Here is a 19,393-nt window from a genome sequence, read left to right as displayed (position 1 = left end):
TTCATCTGGGCGACGAACATTAGTTGTATTTGTGGTAGTGGTTGTGGCTGTGGTTGATGTGGTGGTAGTAGTGGTAGTGTTGTAGTAGTCACATAGGGCTTGACATAACACAGAGGCCTAATCAAGAGGTGAGGCAAGATCTGTCCTTTTTTCCTTCTCCTCTTCTTTCTTCTTTTTTTTCCTCGTCTTCCTTACGTTTTCTTGTTCCTTTTTTATTTGGTCTTTAAAAACTTCTTCTGTCAGATCTTGGACCACGTTTAAGATCCTGACATTCTCTATCTCTTCAGGCTTGGGTATCAGGTTTTGCCTGGCACGATGTGAATTCACGTGGGCATCGTTCAGTTTAGCTAAATTGAAGTCATCTTTATAGATTGACGAGTCAACAATGGATAATCAGACTGGAGACCGCCGCGCTTTCTATGGCTCAAGCGCGGACGCTTTTTACGGGTCGAAACGCTATAGCCCATCTAATGGTGAGGGATAACCAGAAGTCAAAGAGCATAGATAGTGATTAAAACAAACCACCAACACATTTTTTCAAAAGATAACATTTTGATTCAACCAACAATTAATCAACAAATAATATAACAATTTATACAATATCAAATAAAACATTTTTCACAAGGTCGACAACATTGTGAATTCAAGTTAGACTTCCAATGATAGAAGTCATTTGGCCACTGAAGTACACTATGTTCCCTAGATAAAAACAATTAATATTCATAATGGTCAAAAAAAATCGATAGAAGAGTCACAATCAAAATAAGTCACTAAATGTTCTAAGGGATATCTAAGACTGCTTTGAAGAAGTAAATACACGTAATATTTTCCACACACCATGGAATATGTGCCTTTTAATTTGACATTATTGAATCGTGTAGTCTGGGTTTTTCTTCTTATAAAGTCGATGATGTCGCCTTCCAAAGACACTAATCCATACAAATCAAAATACTCCACACAGGCATCTTGGGAAAAGTAGACGGCTAACCAGTTAGGTTCATGGGAAATGACTGTTGTCCACATTGATGACATAAGGCTGGTGGTGTTTAGGTTTGCGATGAGAACGTTTACCTTTAGCACAAACGACAGGATTCCAAGAAGAGGTGTACGAACAGTTTGTCAAAAGGTACTAAACTTTCCAGTTCTTGTTTCACAGGTAACGATAATTCATCAATTGGGTCCTGACTTTTCGCTTGAAAATCTGTTAAGCAATCTTCTCTTTGCTTCTTCTCCGTACTCTGTGCCAAGAGAGATTTGATGCACTGGATCTCTAGAGCAGTCAATGGAGGGGAGGAATGATCACGCAAGTCCTTATAACAATGATGCAACACTGCTTCTTCCAAGATGAGAGCTTAAGCGTCCTCCAGATACTCGTCCAATAGTTGTTCTTGACTCAGCATCCCACATTTATCGCGATGAATTTGACTGGGATGATTGTTTTGACATCCATAGCAATATGTAAACACTGTAATGGTCTCCAGTAGGTCTTTGGCAAATCAGGTGACTAAATGGTGTTCTCGTTATGACCATCTGGACATGACCATCACCTCTTCGTCTTTGTCTTTGGCATCTGCATCCACGATATCCTTCCATTCCATTTCCAAAGATTCTTCATCATTCAAGGAAGGATAAGAGTTCTAGAATTACTTCTATCAATCTGATTATTTCTATCGTATCGTCGAATTCGGCATAAAAGATGGCGTTCACCGTCTCAGTTAGAGCTGAAGCAAACTGAAGTTCCACACAAATTTCGCCTGAATTTATAGGTTGGAAATCTCCTGCGTCGCTGCCTTGGGCTGGAGTGAAATCAAATACCCACAAAGCGTAACCTCCTCCATAATCGACGTACGATATGCCATGGGTGGCAGTAGTCCCTAACTGTCCCGTAGATTCGTACAAGGACAAGTACGATCTCAAGTAATTCTTCTTGTCAAAGTTAGGTTCGAAGGGTCTTGTACACAAGTCTTACCATCGCAAACGACTTCAATCTTCGTTTAAGTACTTAAACTGAAAAGGATTGTTTTCGGAGATCTCCGTTGAGGGCTAAATTGCTGACGAACCAGCGACTTAACGTTTGGGTAACTGTCCTTAGAAAACATGATCTTCTATTATGGATCGCTGATTTTTGGGAATGGAGAAGGTTTATATTTCCGCGCGTCGTATCGGATACTTTGCAGTCTTTCTGCTCAAAGTGTGACTGATGTCATTTCCCACTTTAGGTAACACTTTCACGCACAGTACGTAGAGTCGGGCTTCATGGATGATGGTTTTGTATTTTGTAATGTCATCAGCCATCAAGTGAAAGGCGGTACTGTTGCGATTCAGTCTTCGGTGGATATCCACCCCGTTCAGCAAATACATTTATTGCAACCACATGTCCAAATGCAAGCGATCCATCAGTTCTTTACTGCTGTGATGGTGTTTGCTTCGACGGTCTTTAAATCCCACATTGTTCTCATCTAAGATGTCGAATCTGTCCCTTGTGTCAGGATTACATACCACGCAATCATCCAGATTGGTGCTTTTGGCTTCTTTTCCGTACGTCAAGAGATTTTCAAGGTACGCTTGGTAAGGGTAAGTATCTATAGTGCAATTGACCAGTTTGTTAAACAAAAACAAATCCACTTCACTGAACAAGGAATGCATGAAATTGTTGACGGGTTGTGCTTTATCGTCTTCATCTGTGTTGGTATTGTCTGCCGTTTCAATCACTTTTACTTTCAAGTACAAGTGACTGCTATTCAGATCGATGTAATCTTTTGGCTGTCCTTTGATTTTAAGCTCGATGGAAGCTCAATCCGTCAAAGAGGAGACAGAATGAAATTCTACCCACTGGGATTCTTGCATCGTTACAATATTGGGTGACATGACAAACAGATCCTGTTCCGACTTGGAATATCCTTAAGACTCTCGGTGCATCATGTTTTCTCTCTGTGATTTAATAATCAAAAACGTTTAATACTCTGACGATTCTTCTTTTCTTGGTCTTTCAAGCTCTGGGTGTGTGAAGTCCGCTGGAGCAGTCTCGTCATCGTCTCTTTCTACCTTGTCCTTTCTGTGGTGTCTTTGAAGCAGGATTGCCTGACCGTGCATCATCCAGTTCATTTATAGCAGTTTCTCGTCGACCCAAAATATCCTTGCCTGTTTGACGCAAGACATATTTGCTTGCTCGCAAGTAGGCTTCTTTGGAATTTTGATTGTCGATTATGCCATTTTGGAAACATTATTTTCCTTGCGTCAAAAGCGGCATCTTTCTTGGCTTGCAATCATAATGTCACCATCGGTTTCAAAACGGGAGGCCACCGAACGAAAGGTAGATTTCAGCACAATTCCTAAACCATGTCCTCGCTGTCGAGCGTAGCCTCAGTACACAGGATACATGACTTACAAGTTGTTAGAGAATCGTTTTTGAAGGTGAGTTTCACGGAAACGTTCCCTTTGGAGACTGGAATATTTTGTCACAGATATCCATTTATAGCAATATTGACCGCATCGAAATAGGACTTACGGACAGGCAAATAGTGAGGATGAACAGAAACTCGGTGAACGTGATAGGTGTTTCCACCTTCATCATCATTACTCGTGGCAGAATCCACTTTGAAAGGAATGACACTCAGTAACAGTACTGATGTGTATCTCAAAAACGGTGTACTCCACAAAGAGTACACAAAGATCAAATGTAATCCTTGGTTCAGTACTACAGGGGAACGAAAAATCTTCACAAAATCCAAGTTGTTAATCATAAGTGGTATGTGTCTACACTTAACAATCTTGAGGATCCCACCCAAAATGTCAACCAATTCAGGACAAAATGTAAGGGCTAACGTTTTGTCATCCGAAAGTTTCATGAGCAGGCGACGAGCTACTTTATGGTACTCGATGGTAACACTTCGTTTCGTTTTGTCCAAGGCTTTGCCAAACAGTAGATAAACTTTGGCAGCAAGCGTGTCCACCAAATGTAGAGCGCTAAAATAATAGCCTGCTTGAATTTTTATCAGATATATGTACCGTGGAGTATGGGAGGACTCTTGTCGTCTCATACAGGCATCTACAGTTTCGTTTACATTCAAGTATTGTTGCACTTGGTCGTTCAGAACTTTGACCTCAAAAGTGTTTTGATTTTCAGTGATCTTTTTTACTTTTGTATGGTTAATCATTTCGACCAAAGCCACTTCCCAATGGGCTGCTTGATCTAATCGGATGGCCTGATGTAATTTGGCTGTGAAACAGCACAGAATATTGTTGGGAAACACATCCATGGAACTGTCACTGGGTAAAATTAAGTAAAATTGGTTATTCATATTTCCAGAGTTCTGCTTTCCGAGGGATCACTGGATGTCAGAGTAGTGTCCAAAAGAGAGTTTTTCAGGGAAGGATTGGGAAGAAGGTAAGCAATGCAACTGCTCAGTAAAATGGTCCACAATTGTTTGCCTCCTTGTTGCAAACTCAGATTGGAAATGACAGTACCGATGATACAATACACCGCTAAGATTTGGCAGAAAAAGACTATTTGCGTTTTAGGCACACGTTCTCCACACCACACCCACAAGTATTGCTTTTGTAGTTCTTGCAGATAATAACTCGGTCAAGGAGTGGTCACTGTGGTGGTTGAGGCTGTGTTGAAGGGCATGATGATCACTTCTTTTTATAGTAGGTGACTTGCGAAGCCTCGATTTAACAGTCATAATGTGTTGGCTATCCTTACAAATATACTTTGACTTGTTTGACAAGAGGTTATTCCACTTTACGGGTTTTTTGTTCAAGAATGCTAACTATGTCGTGTGCTTCGTCTTCCATTTTGTAACGAGGAAAAGTAAACAGCTCCTTAAAACACTTCCCGTTATCATGTCTTCCAATTTATAGACGGCGGGATGACGGCCACGCACTCGTTCACTGACACGAAACAATTCGTTGGTCCATTTGGGTAAGTAACCTTTGTCAAAAGTGCGTTGGGTTTTGTCTATGCGTACCCAGTCTAGCTTCGTCAACACTCCACCTTTCTTGGGGACAGCCACAGTCGGGAACGTTCCAAACAGGCGCTCAAAGACGGTCACTTCGTTGTCGATAATCACTTCTTAGGGAGCACATCCGATGCTCGGATGGTAAAATTGGTTGTACGCTTTGACCAGATACGGTAAGACGTCGATGTACTTGAGAGTGTGTTGATGAGTAAAATATTTCCTCATGTGTTCTTTCAAGGTATGTTGAAAGCGTTCCACGATGCTCCCTTTGGTTTCAGGATGCTCAGTGGTGAAATTATGAATACATCGTTTCTTTAATTCTTTTTGGACAGCTTGGTACAGACATTCGGTGCCTTTGTCGGTTTGCCATTGAAAAGGGTGAATACCACATTTTTTCAACACCAATTTTAGGGCTCGCACTAATTCAGTCCTTGATTTGGAAGTCAATTGCACGATCCAGGCAAATTCGGGAAAGACGTCGATGACATAAAACAAATATTTGTAGCCACGATTGTTGGTGGCAAAATGAGAGACATCGGCTAAATCGGCGTGCCTTATTTGATGGATGCCATCCACTTTGCTGCGATTTCTGGAACATTTTTGTCGAATGGGTTTGAGTAATGAGTACGTGGCTTGTAGCCATCGTTGCACTTTAGGTAAACAGACACTTTTTTCTCGGGTTTTGGAAGCACGATACAATCGTAATAAATGCTGGCGAATACATTCTCCATCAGGACTTTTTTAACATGCACCCCACTGTTTATGAATGCTACTTTTTACTTCTTTTCTTATTGTGGAATTTTCTTGGAGTGTAATGCTTTGCGTTTACGAAGAGCGATAGATGTCAAGGAGGATGTCTGAACAGGGGTAGTCAGTTCTTGTTTAATTACTGTCTTCACCTTCCTTTTAGCTTCTAAGGAAGAAGAAGTTGCCATCATTTTTTAGTCTAACCAGTTCTGGATGTAGGTGGTGGTGTTAACTTGCATACATTTTCTGGTGGAGTTTGAATCTCTTCCTCTCCTTTTTCCGTCTTAGTCACGGGGGTGAGGGGGTATTGGTGTTGATGGACTTTTCATCAGAGTCTTGAATTGTTTCAGAGTCGGCTGACCTGTTTCATCCAAAGCTTTCTGGTGAAAGGGTTGAAGTCGTTGCAACACTTGACCGTACTGTTGCAATTTTTCCGTTTCTGACAAATCGCTGTGATCCATCAACAATTGCAAATCGTGTGTAACTGGGACATCTCGGTCAAATGGGGATGGGGAGGTAAATGCTAGGTACGTTGTTCTAGTAAACTATGGAATTCCATCTATCATTTGTAAGGCACTAAAGTCCGTTTTCGTCCTTCCATCAGACTGCAAAGGACATGTCTGAGATCTCTTCACCGCCAGACGTACCTTTTATCTTCCTGATCCTTTTTTATCTTTGATGTATCCCTTGTAAGGCAGCAGCTCTCACGAGTCCTGTAATCAGCGATGCCGATGTGGCTTTTATTATAGGGGCTAACAACAGATGCACAAATCCTCGGCATTGTACCAACATCTTTTTCTTTTGGCGGATGGGTATTTTCTTTTGGACTATTTGGCGAAGAATTCTTTCTGATGTTTAGACAAATATATCGTTCCTTTCAAGACATTCAGACAATATTTCCACACGGTGTCGACGACGTCTTTGGATGCGGTTTGGAATAGTTTTCGCATGGGTGGAGGGTACAGACAACACGTACCAGTGTTTGTCTAAACGACAAGCAATCAATTCCTTTTCTATACCTAGAGGGTAGAAGATGGGTGGCTTCTGTGGGGGTACATCTTTGTTCGTTCCGGTGCACACACAAAAATACACTGACGTCGATGACTTGGCACAAGTTCATTCATCTTATTTTTTGGCGGTGTATTTTTGGAATAGTTCGACGGGTTTCTAACCAATTGGTTTGACGAATTCTTTTACTATTGAGTCATAAATTACTCCTCTTTCTTTGTTCCTCTTTTTCTTTGGACGATGTGATCTTCTCTTGGGTAGACGTCGTTGGTTGGCTAAGCGATTTTTCGGATGCGAGGTCCAACGTTGAGACTGTCCTTTTCTTTTTCCTTTTCCTTTTCGGACAGGAGAACTACGATGGTGGTTGTTTGCACGTCTTTTAAGGGGCCTCTTCTAATGTTCATGATCACAAAAACACTGTTCGCAACGGACATGATCGGTACAGTTCTTGCTTGGATAATTCCAGTAAACTCTGTAACATGCCAGATATTTCTTGGACTTTGATTTTTTTTTGGGGGGGGGTATATATTTTCTTAGCATCTGACGTATCTGCTCAAGAGGTAGAGGTTTTATCGCTAGATGAGAAGTCATGGAGACACGGGTTTCACTTTGCTTATTAAATTAGGAAAGGCGCGTGTCAAATTAGGTTTGGCTAGCATCAACAGCAACAGAGAAGTGTAAAAACCTGAGGCTACATGAGACGATGTAACCATGCCTGCATGTCGTGGCATGGGGATGTAAGATTTAGTCCTATCCAAAGTGGCACTCTTGCGGGTAGAAACTGCTTTCTGGGATCTTTTCTGTGGTCTTTTCGTTTTCTGGAGACTTTCCTTTCTCTGGGGTTGTGATCTGGTTTGGACACCACTGCTCTTTTTCTTATGGGTACATTTGGGTCGGTGAGTGGCTGTTTTCTTGGGGATGACTTTTGGGGCACTGGGATCCCATTTTAAGAGGGAGCGAATGATAACTCCTCCTAGAGGACCGCTACCTCTAGGTTTTTGAAATATTTTATTATTATTTTGAAATATTTTATTTTATCAGAAATATTTTATTTTATCAGAAAGTTCTTATTATTGTTCTGAAATTGATGGGTAGTTAGATACTCAAAATTATACAAATCGATCAGTTTGTTGATTCTGATGGGTATTTAGGTAGTCAAAATTATACAAATCGATCAGTTTGTTAATTCTGATGGGGTGGTTTGGTACTCAAAATTATACAAATCGATCAGATTTTATGGAAAAAATATTTCAGAATAATAAAATATAAAATATTTCAGAATAAATAAAATATTTCAGAATAATAATAAAATATTACACGTGCTCATGTTCGATCGTTTCATCAGTAACGAAGTTATTTTGGATCGTTTCACTATCTAAAATAATTTTTCTTAATTGTCTTACACGAGCATTAATTTTTTTCTTCTCCTCGTATTCACGAGATAACTCCAATCTATTTCTTTTCTACTGCGGTAGAGAGAGGGACGAATTCCTTGACCTGATCATCTTTTATTGCAGCTAGTGACTGGAACATCGCCGCCTGAATTCGTTTTATAAACTTGTAGTGATACGGCATTGAATGACCACCATCAATCTTACGTTCTTCTAAAATTTAAAAATCAGAAATAATCTTTTCAGGATTCAGTTCATCAAATATATTAATACCGTCTTTTTCTAATTTTTTAATAGCAGAAATAATATCATTGATATTTTCATAATTCATGATATATATTATTTAAAATAAAAAATATATCCCAATCTGAACCTCTAGTCGAGTATTCCAGCAGGCTCAGGCGTATGTTTCAAGGACAGCACAACATATATTATGAATGAATGAATGAATGACGACACAACATATAATCCCCATATGAACCCCTAGTAGAGTGTTCTAGCGAGTTCAGAGGATACACAACTCAACATATAATCCCCTTATGAGCCCCTAGTCGAGTGTTCTAGCGAGTTCAATGGGTATACGAAACACAAACCCCCATGCGAACCCCTAGTCTAGTGTTCTAGCGAGCTCACGAGGGCGTGTTTCAAGGACAGCACAACATGTATAATGAATGAATGAATGAATGAATGATGGACAGCACAAACATAAATCTTAATTAAGGACGGCACAAACATAAAGGACAATACAACACCAAGGACAGTACAAACATATACGGGGGCCTTCTCTACACTCAACAGATTTTGACACACACCCCAATAATTAGCCCGTGGGTGATGCAAAACATGTATCCACCACTGGTGACGTGGTGGGAGGGTGTATTTTTCTGTTGAGTTTCGAGGCTTTTAAGCGGAGCAACCAATTAATTATACAAATTGCAAATAAGCGTAACCACCGACAGTTGTCAGTCATGGGACTCGATCGCTAAACCTCGAGTTTTATAATTCGACGCTCTAGCAATGAGCTACTAAAGAATATGATATATATATACGTTTCAGAAATTATTATATACTTACCGTTTCTGAATAGATTGTAAGTTATATATATTTCTGCATTAAAACAGCGGTTTCTGAATAGATTGTAAAATATTTCTGTATTAAAACAGCGGTTTATGAATAGATCGTAAAATATCTGCACTAAAACAGCGGTTTCTGAATAGAGTGTAAAATATCTGCACTAAAACAACGGTTTTTACTTGCTAAAGATGATAGTTTATCTCCATAATTGATATTGAAAAATAATTTTTTGTTTATATTTTTTTGAAAGAGTGGATTTGGTTATATTTTCTGCGATGCATTTTACCAAACGCGAGTTAATATCAAAATATCTCGCAGCAGCATTCATTAATTGAAAAATTTTCTTTTCACCGGTCTCTGTGTTTATAGATACAACTGCTCAGGTATTCTTATCATTATAACCAGTGTTTCCAAATCTGGCTTTATGTTACAATCCTCAGTTTGGATAAATAATTATGGGTTTCTATACCGGCGATATGATCGATCGAAAGACCGTCTTTGATTATCCAAAAGAAACACTCGTATATAAATCGATGACAGAGATAACTTTTCTTCCCAACAACAGTAAACATTAGATAACCAGTATTATTGACAGTACCAACTGGTCTCTTCAACCTGCGATTTCTAATCACACCATCACGATTTGATTCGTAGTTCGTTATTATAGAATGCTTTATAAACTCGTGGTTCATTATAATAATATTATTTGTTTAAATCATAATTTATCTGAAAACTTAGTTCGATAATCCTCCGCAGATTTTATAGCGTTGTTGCTGTTATTATTTTCTGTCATAGTATCTTTTTAATTCGCGAGATTTTTTTCACCACAACTTGCACACAACTGAGTTTTTTTCTCGTACTCCAACCCCACATCGCAGACACGGTAATGGTCCTAAACAACCTCTACCGAAGCTCTGCAAGTGTTGTCCGCAGGATTCCTTTTTAGAGGATTTATTACAAGGAGTTAATGAACCGATCATCAACCATTTGCATCGAGACATTGTATATATAATATTTTAATTTAAATATTTGTTTGAAATATAGTATGAATTAATTCGATAGATTATCCAGAATCAAGTCTTGGAAAGCAGATAAATTTAATCTCGACAGAATATCTCCTGACCTACCGATGCGAGATCTGGTTGATCCGAAAAATAAAAGTTTGATTAATAAAATTCACGACGCCAAGAAAGAATTTCATGTAGATGGTGCATCTCATGTCTGGTCAACGTTCAAGATTATATGCAATAAAGATATCATCGACGCTACGATGAACGACAAACGAGCAGCAATCATCATTAAATACCTTGATAATCGAAAATATCTTTTCAGAATAAAATTTGTCGTGCTAACAGAAACAGATGATTGGATTATTCGTGACAAATATGATCCTGTTCATGCTAATAAAAAAAACTGTCGTACTAAGTAAACATTCCAAACCAGGTATATTGACTGGTATTGACAAACCGTATTATGAACGAGCGTATCCTGTAACAGCAGTTCTTTTTGGAATCTATCCGATAAATGAAAAACCTAGCGTTGATAATCTGAAGCCGATGAAATTTTCAAAAATAAACTGTGTAGCTGAACGAGTAACAGAATATTTTACCGTTTCGACTCGTGGAAACGGTTTAACAGATAAAAGACGTAAAATAATAAACGAGTGGGGAGAAATGGTTAAAGATACGGGAGCGTCTATCAAAGATGTCGCTGAGTTAGGAAAAAAATTAAAATTCCCAATAACCGTAACGACGATAACAGGAGAAATATTATATGAATCGAAATATAAATCAAAAGGAGCTTCGATTAAAATTATTGATCATAACGCACACGCGTGGACTAGCGAAGTAACAATATTTCCACGAGATCGAACTGTGAAATTTTACCGCGGAGATATGTTTGATTTTATTAACGAAATAAGCAAAAACGATCCTGTGTCAGTATGGTTATTTCAGAGTTCTGAGAACGACGAATCATGTATGGAAGAAAAAAGTAAATTTGATCAGTTTGTACGACCTAATGGCGTTATTTATCGAACAGAACTTCTCTACGAGAAAATGAAAATTCTTGCGCTGCGATATGCTGATGATACTGACGAACTATTGAGCAACTGTTTTACTGTTCCATCAGTTGCGGAAAAATTCGTGGAAACCAACTAGGTTTGATTTTCTTGATGACATAGTATCCAGTTGTGTCGAATACGGATACGGCGGATTGTGGAACACTAAATACGATTATAAAGACGTTATTTCGGTTGATATGGTTGCATGTTATCCGGGAAGTTTTCTTGGATACGGAGATTGTTCTGCATATTTTAAAAGATTCGGCCATCCGACACACGAAATGACGTGAGTATCGATAAATGGACCATTACCGGATTTTGACCTGACTGGATTTTCTTGTGTCGAATCATTCGAGTTTGCTAAAGATCTCCATACGATTTGTTATGTTTGGTTCGGTAGGCATTTTTCAGAAAAACGTTGGGTACCAATAATACTATTATGATATATGCTTGATTGTGCGATGTTAATATCCCTGACGACCAGTGAAGCAATTATATCGTACCGGAAACAAACCAAGTTTGGTTACTACAACAAAAGGAATATTCCAATGATGAAAACCCCAACAAAACTGATTATGAGAATAAAATCGCAAAAGATCTTGGCAGAAACATAATTGGCAAGTTCACCCAAGGAGGATCATATGATCTTAAACGATATTGTACAAGATTGATCATGGATGATGGTGAGTTAGATTTTATAATCGCAGATACAACGAATAAAAACACGTTTATAAATGGAGAAATAGCTTTCTTGCCAAAGGGAAATAAACTAGGTACAACTGTGAGTTATATGGACGGTGAGTCACCTCAATATACTCATTTAAGATCATCAATGTTAGCGCACGTTTCGATAAATCTATTATCGATGATAAATAAAATTTCTTGGTTTGCTGTCAGAGTCGCTACAGATTCGTTTTATATCAATAAAAAATATTCAGGACTGTTAGAAAAATTAAATATAGACACTTGTGCATCGTGGGGTTCGTGGAGAATAAAAATAGAAAATATGCTTAATTATTCCGAATCAGCTTATGTTGCGGTTAAAGATATTTACCTGATAAAATGAGGTAAAAATAATCAAACATTAAAGCTATCGTCTGCACCATCGGTATAATATCCAATAACTAGAAGAAAAAAAAAACGGTTTATCTAATCGGACCTGGTGGTTCTGGTAAAACCACTCGAGCGGTCGAACTATTTCAGAATTCAAATATGATCGTGCTAACACCTACACACAGACTCGCGCGAGAAATGAAACAGCGAGGAGTAGAATCATGTACTTATCACAGCTTCTTCCGATGGAAGGGTGACGCATGGACTCCTGATCGAATGGGAGAAAAAAATATTCCGAGGATTATAATATGGGATGAAATATGTACTGTGTCGTTCGAAGTATTAAAAACATTTCTCGATTGGTTATTAACAAGAAATACTGCTGTGATAATGTGCGGCGAACACGGTCAACCACCACCTGTTGACGGAGCATCTCCACATGATTGGTTGAAGAATTTTGTTGATTATTACGAAGAAATAACTGATGATCATAGAGCACTTGATGCAGAATTAAGAGAATTAAAAAATTAATCAGACTACGACCGAATAAAATTCAACGTGAAGTAATTCGCGAGATAATTTCAGAAACACCCATTAAAGACTTTTTACAAACGTGGAGACCAAACGATTTTATTGTTGCAAGTAGAAAGATAGTTCGTGATACACTTCAACGGGAGTTGTTTCAGTTACAACGAGAAAAGTTTCCAACGTTGCTAGTTTCGTTATGTTATCGACCAGATACTCGACGGCAAAATATTAACGTTGATATACCAGGACAGGGGAAACAGAATCTTGTGTTGAATGATATTGTCGCAGTTGATGTTGATGTTGTTGAAGATGCACTACGTGCTGATAAATCCCCATGGACGCTTGGATACGCGATGACGATTCATTCATCTCAGGGATTAACTATTACTGATACAGTTGTTTAGATCGTTGATGATCGTATCGAATGGCCGAACTTAGTTTATCTTGCAGTATCTCGAGTTAGAAAAATATCTCAACTGCGGAGAATCGTCATGGACTCGTCAGTGATCAATGATGACCTCGATAATGATATAATAAGAAAAAAATCGCTGGTTATAAACAAAGTGACAAAAAAAAAATAAACGCGATTTTGATCTTGATGTTGAGTTTATTAACACAATGAAACAACAGCAGAATAATCATTGTGCGAGTTGTAATTGTATAATGCTGTGGCGGTATCTGAAAAATGATCCAAGACAATTTACCGTAGATAGAAAAAATAATAATCTTGGTCATACGCGAGAAAATATTATGTTGACCTGTCTTGAGTGTAATCGACGTAGAGGTGCTAGTTAAGTGATTTGGGTGGTAATTGTGTGTCCTCGGGAATTATTTGTAATTGTTCACGTGTAAATCTACGTTGAGGAGCAGCTGAATCCAGTCTGTAGATTGTGGGTCTACCAGTGGATCTTGTTACGCTAGATATCTTGTGCGTCGTAATACTCCAAATAGGATCAGTCGCTCTTTTTTACCACCTTCAGGTTCACCGGGTTCATATAAATACCTGACAGTGGTATTACCTAATACTGGATGCTATGAAAAATCACGTTGTTGTATTGGTATATGCGCTTTTGTAATTGCATGAATAGGTTTCATGTTGGTTGTTCGAGTAATCTCATTATTTAATGCAGTTATCACATTTGGTAATCTTGCAACCCATTCGTGAGATCTCGTATCCTGAATAAATACCTTCGCGAATTGATATCCAAATAACCGCTCAGCGAGTGTTCGATTAAATCGTTCAACAATTGCCTGATCACGATGAATTGCAGCATGTCCTCGTCGTATTTTCACATCATGTTGTTTCATCAACGATGATACTGGACCACGAAATTCCTTGCCAGGATCAACCTGTAATAGTTGTGGCCATCGTAAACCACCTCGTTGATAAATTCGTTCAAACGCATTGGCTACTTCAGATGCTGTTTTAGTTGATAGCTGTTCTGCATCTTTTTATCTACTTGCAACATCAACAACAGTTAGCGCATATTTATATGTTATTTGACGTCGACCAATTTTAACGGTATCATGTGGTAGAAATAATATATCAGCTTGATGAACTTCATTAGGAACACTAACATCAAAATGTGCAAATCGAATTTGCTTAGGTGGCGGTAGATAAATATGCCACATTGTCTGTTTAGATAACCACGCTTTAGCAGTAGAATGTTTAACCGCTGCTGCATCAGCGAGTTTACTAATTGCTGCTTTACCCCTCCAGTATCCAATTGGGGAATAATAAATCGATTCCATTTTATATTACCAGCCCCTAGCGCTAATTTACCTTTCATCGCGGATCTTACTAACCAATTAGCTAATGATTCTCTTATATTTTTATTTTTTATAGAATTTAATGAATGAATCAATTTCACATCTGCAATATGTCTGTTTTGTAGGTTTTTGCTTTTATAAGCCACATCATGAACATGACACGCTTTATCAATATCGTTTATTGGTTCCTCGCCTGGTTTTGGTTGATCCTGATTATCAAGCCTGATATCAAGCCGAGTACCAGGACCGCAATAATTATATCCTGCTAGACGTTTTTCTTCAGAGTATTTAGCACAGGGAGTGCCTGGGAACTTTGACATTAATTTAGCAATATCACCATCATCTTTTCTATGTAGAAAAGAAAACTTTTTTTCTGTTACATACAGCACATTTTCCACCATATGCTATTCTCGCATTTTTTGTTGTAGCCGTGGATAGATCATTAGTTGGGGTTTTAGTTCTGCAGCGTAAACAATATAGATTCATGTATTTATATAATATGGATATAATTGATTTCTCAGCGACTCGAAAACGAGAACCTGTCAAACATCATCCTGCGTTACCGAACTCGATTAGGATGATAACAATAGGACCATCCGGAAGTGGAAAGACACAGTTATTACTTAATCTTATAATGAGATGGCTAAAACGGGATAAATTATATTTGGTAGCCTCGTCTGTAGATGATCAGAGATGCAACGATGTGCTTAAAGATTTTAATGAAAACGCAAGATTATTGGACAAAGATAACGATGTTATCGAGTTCATAACCGATATTGATGAAGCACCGTCTGATGATTCTATTGATGGATTTATTAATAATTTGGTTGTATACGATGATGTGATGCTGGACAAACAATCAAATCCTGCTATGATTTTTTCACGTGGTAGACATAAAAACACGGATGTGATTTATGTTACTCAGCGATACACACAAATACCAAAAGTGATCAGAGACAACTGTAATATTTTAGTTGTGTTTAATGGAGTCGATACTCATACGTTGCGAAATATTCATCAAACTTGGTGTGGCGGTGACATGGATTTAAACAAATTTAGAAACTTTTTTTTTCACGAGCGCAAGCTACTCCGCATGGATTTATAACAATAAATTTACATGATCCTCGAACAAGATATCGAATTGGTCTCGATAAAATATTTGGATAAATTAATAGCAGCAGGGAAGGCGCGACCTCATATATGTAAACAAAGTACATATGAAAAATAAACCGCGACATTATATTTTTTCGTATGATGTTTCGTTTTAAGCAAATTATATTTCAACCAAGTGGTCTGTTCGCCTTCCCTGCTGTTGCTTTCGTTTGGCTTCAAAAAAGGTTATAATGCATAATCTTTCTTTCCTAAGCACAGCAAAGACTATATTCCATGGATACCCTTTGCCCTTTTCAATCTGAGCGTCAGCCAGATTCGTATAACCAGTTTGGAGACTGAATAGTTATGACATAAGGTTTAAGGGTGAGGTCGATAGTATAATACAGTCAGAGGCGGCGTTAGGAGTACGCGGGGCCTAGGGCCGACCATGACCGCGCGGGGCCAGAGTGAAAAACTGAGATCCAAGTTATTGGACAGCCGTTTCCCGCTAGTGGCATTGAGAAAATGACTACATCTGTCTGCATCTGTGCTGCCACCTGTTAACTGCGTTAGGAAGTTGACTAAATTAACATCGCAACTTTGCGTGCATTACGTGCAGCCTGTATCAGCGTTTCCAATTTACCGGAGAATATAGCTTGACAAACTCATAAGGACGACCTTTGACCTGAAGCACGGGGCCCCCTCAAGAGCAGGGCCTGGGGCGGTCGCCCCACTTGCCACCCCCAAACGGCGTTCCTGAATACAGTCAGGTAGTATAGTAACCTGAAAAGTTTCATTTAACAAAAACAAACACGGACCTGGAACCCCAGTCCAAGTTCATTAGTCCAGTAGGGGGACTTTAACAATATAATACTATCTGGTACGCGATTTGCATTGTTTTAATCGTGACCTTTTTATACCTGTCATCTTCTCTTTCTAAAGTATTTGACTGGTTTTAATTTTAAAATTGAACAGCAAATTATATTTTACTTAGTTACTCATTATGCTAAGCGAATTCAACAGGTAACCACATAGTCCATACATGCTCGTTTTTCCTTCTTCAACATAAGACGGGATTTGTTTTGTCCCACCTTGGTGTACGCATGCACGTGTAGCAATACATATGATGTTTTGTGAAAATTAAGTTGATGCCAGTGAGAGAAAAAAATTCATGACGGTCATATTCCTGAATATGGCGTCAATCGCATCTTACCAACAGTTTTGTAATTTTGTAACTTTGTATAAAAAAATCTAGCAGTGTTTTATTTGAGCACATGGGCCTGTTATTCCCGAGATTGTTCTGCTGTGATTTTGTATCCATTATATATATATATATATATATATATATATATATATATATATATATATATATATATATATATATATATATATATATATATATACATATGACAGCAGAGCAATCGTTGGTATCTCAGTCCCATGTGCTCAAAAAAGTACACTGTCAGATTTATATAAATAAATAAATAAATAAATATATATATATATATATATATATATATATATATATATATATATATATATATATATATATATATATATATATATATATATATATATAAACGTTTTTGAAGACGATTTATCACATAGTAGGTACAGTTTTCCTATTGTATATGCCGTTTCATATTTTTTTTATCAGTGGCGTCGCTAGGGGGGTGCGGGGGCTGCGGACCGCACAGGGTGACACCATCTCAGAGGGGTGACACCAAAATGAAAAATTGCAAATTTTACAGAGCACACACTGCTCGGTCAAGTCGGATTTCTTAAGCGGATAACCGATCATAGTTATATACATGATCAGCAGGCACAGGGTGCCATCATGCAGTCTGCATTGCGTCTGGTGCTTATTTGAATGAGATTCAGAGCTGGTCGGAGCAATATTTGGAGTTATTTTAAGAAGAAATCCATGGTGGAAGTCTGGAGGGGTGACACCATGAGTTTACCGCACTGGGTGACACCAACCCTAGCGACGCCGCTGTTTTTTATATTACCACATGTTAAAACTTAGCTCTGTTCACAGAAGAATTTGGACATAAATGGGTCTCTTAACTGACCGAACTTTATCCAACCACAGCTGATCTTTGCACAGTTTCTATGAGATGCAAATCTGACTCAAAAAGAAATTTGTTTACGTCTACTGTGCAGTATATTGTTCCAGTCAAATACTGCAAATATCCGGTCACAAATGCATTCAGGGGGGAAATTCTGCATCCAGTAATCCTATTTCCACATGAAAATTGCAACAATGTAATGTTTTGTTCCGAAAGGGACATTCTACGATAAACATATACTCTAGGCCTACTGTGTTCCGTATCTAACAATGTGCATCACATCGCATTGATCATTCTGTTTTGAAAAATGATTTTGCCGTTATAAAATGTTCTGTTTATTCGGATGGAAGCTTTTTCTTTGATTTATGGTTTGTAAAAAAAAAAGTACAATCTACTTTTACTAGCTCAACTTTGTTTGGAACTATATTTTATGCACAACAAATGAAAGGTGCACCATATGTCAGAATGGACGAAATTATTCGTTCTTCTTTCTATCTAAACAATTTCCACTGAAATAATAACTGTGATAAAAAGAATCTCAAATGGGTAATAATGTAATATAAGTATCACGTATTATCTCAGTCCCTTGTGCTCAAAAAAGAACACCTCCAGATATATATATATATATATATATATATATATATATATATATATATATATATATATATATATATATATATATATATATATATATATTGTTATGTATATCTGATTTAGTTATATCTGATTTCATGTAAATTTATTTCAATTTAATTGTTTGTCAGTTTTTTATTTTTTTTAGTTTTCATTAGATGCTATTGCAAAGTAAATTTATTCACTGGAGATAATACTTTTTCCAGAAAATAGTTTGACCTTGACTGATCGTTTTATAAACATCAGGTGTTGATCTAGATTCTGACTTTGTTTCAAAAGTAGTAGCAACCACGTAAACAAGTTCTATTTTTATTTTAACATGATTGGTTGTTGTCGAGGTCATGATGGGGCTACGTGTTTAAGATTTTTATTTTTTTATTTTGTGAGTAAAATAATTGGTTTTCGTCAGGGCCACAACTGGGTGTACGTGATCTTTAACAAGTACCTAATTTATATGGGCTTCTAGAACATGATCACGTAACAGCATTTTACATTTTAGAAGACGATATAACCTCTGTTTTGGAGAGTTATTCTCAGCAGAAGTTGGGCTTTTTCTTACACTAGATGTTGAATGTTGTGCTGTTTGGAGTTATTTCAAATTACTTAGAATCGATTTATTTCAAATTACTTGGATTCAAAAGGATTAATTCTTTTGTCCTGGAAAATACATGTGCTCATTTGAAAATGTTGAACAAGAACAGATTTTATCAAAATTTATTCAAATTTCCAAAACCGGAGTGACAATTCTTGTTTCAGAAGGAACTGTAGACTTCAATACTACAGATTACAGCATACGTCATCGTCTTCCATCTTGGATTCTTCGTCGGGACTCAAACTTAAAATCTTTAGAACATTTTGTTATTAGGACTTCAAAAATTTTATTCGTGGATTATTCTTGGATTATTTTTGGATTTGATTCTTAAAACCGTAAGTTCATATTTTTTTCACTTTTACAGAATTTTCAAGGGAAATAAGAAAAATATTCAAAGCTTGTTGTTTTCACTC

Source organism: Sinohyriopsis cumingii, chromosome 17, assembly GCF_028554795.1.
Source record: "Sinohyriopsis cumingii isolate HCF-2022 chromosome 17, ASM2855479v2, whole genome shotgun sequence".
NCBI classification, from domain to species: domain Eukaryota; kingdom Metazoa; phylum Mollusca; class Bivalvia; order Unionida; family Unionidae; genus Sinohyriopsis; species Sinohyriopsis cumingii.
The sequence above is the reverse complement of the archived record's forward strand: the minus strand, read 5'-3'. Positions refer to the sequence as shown.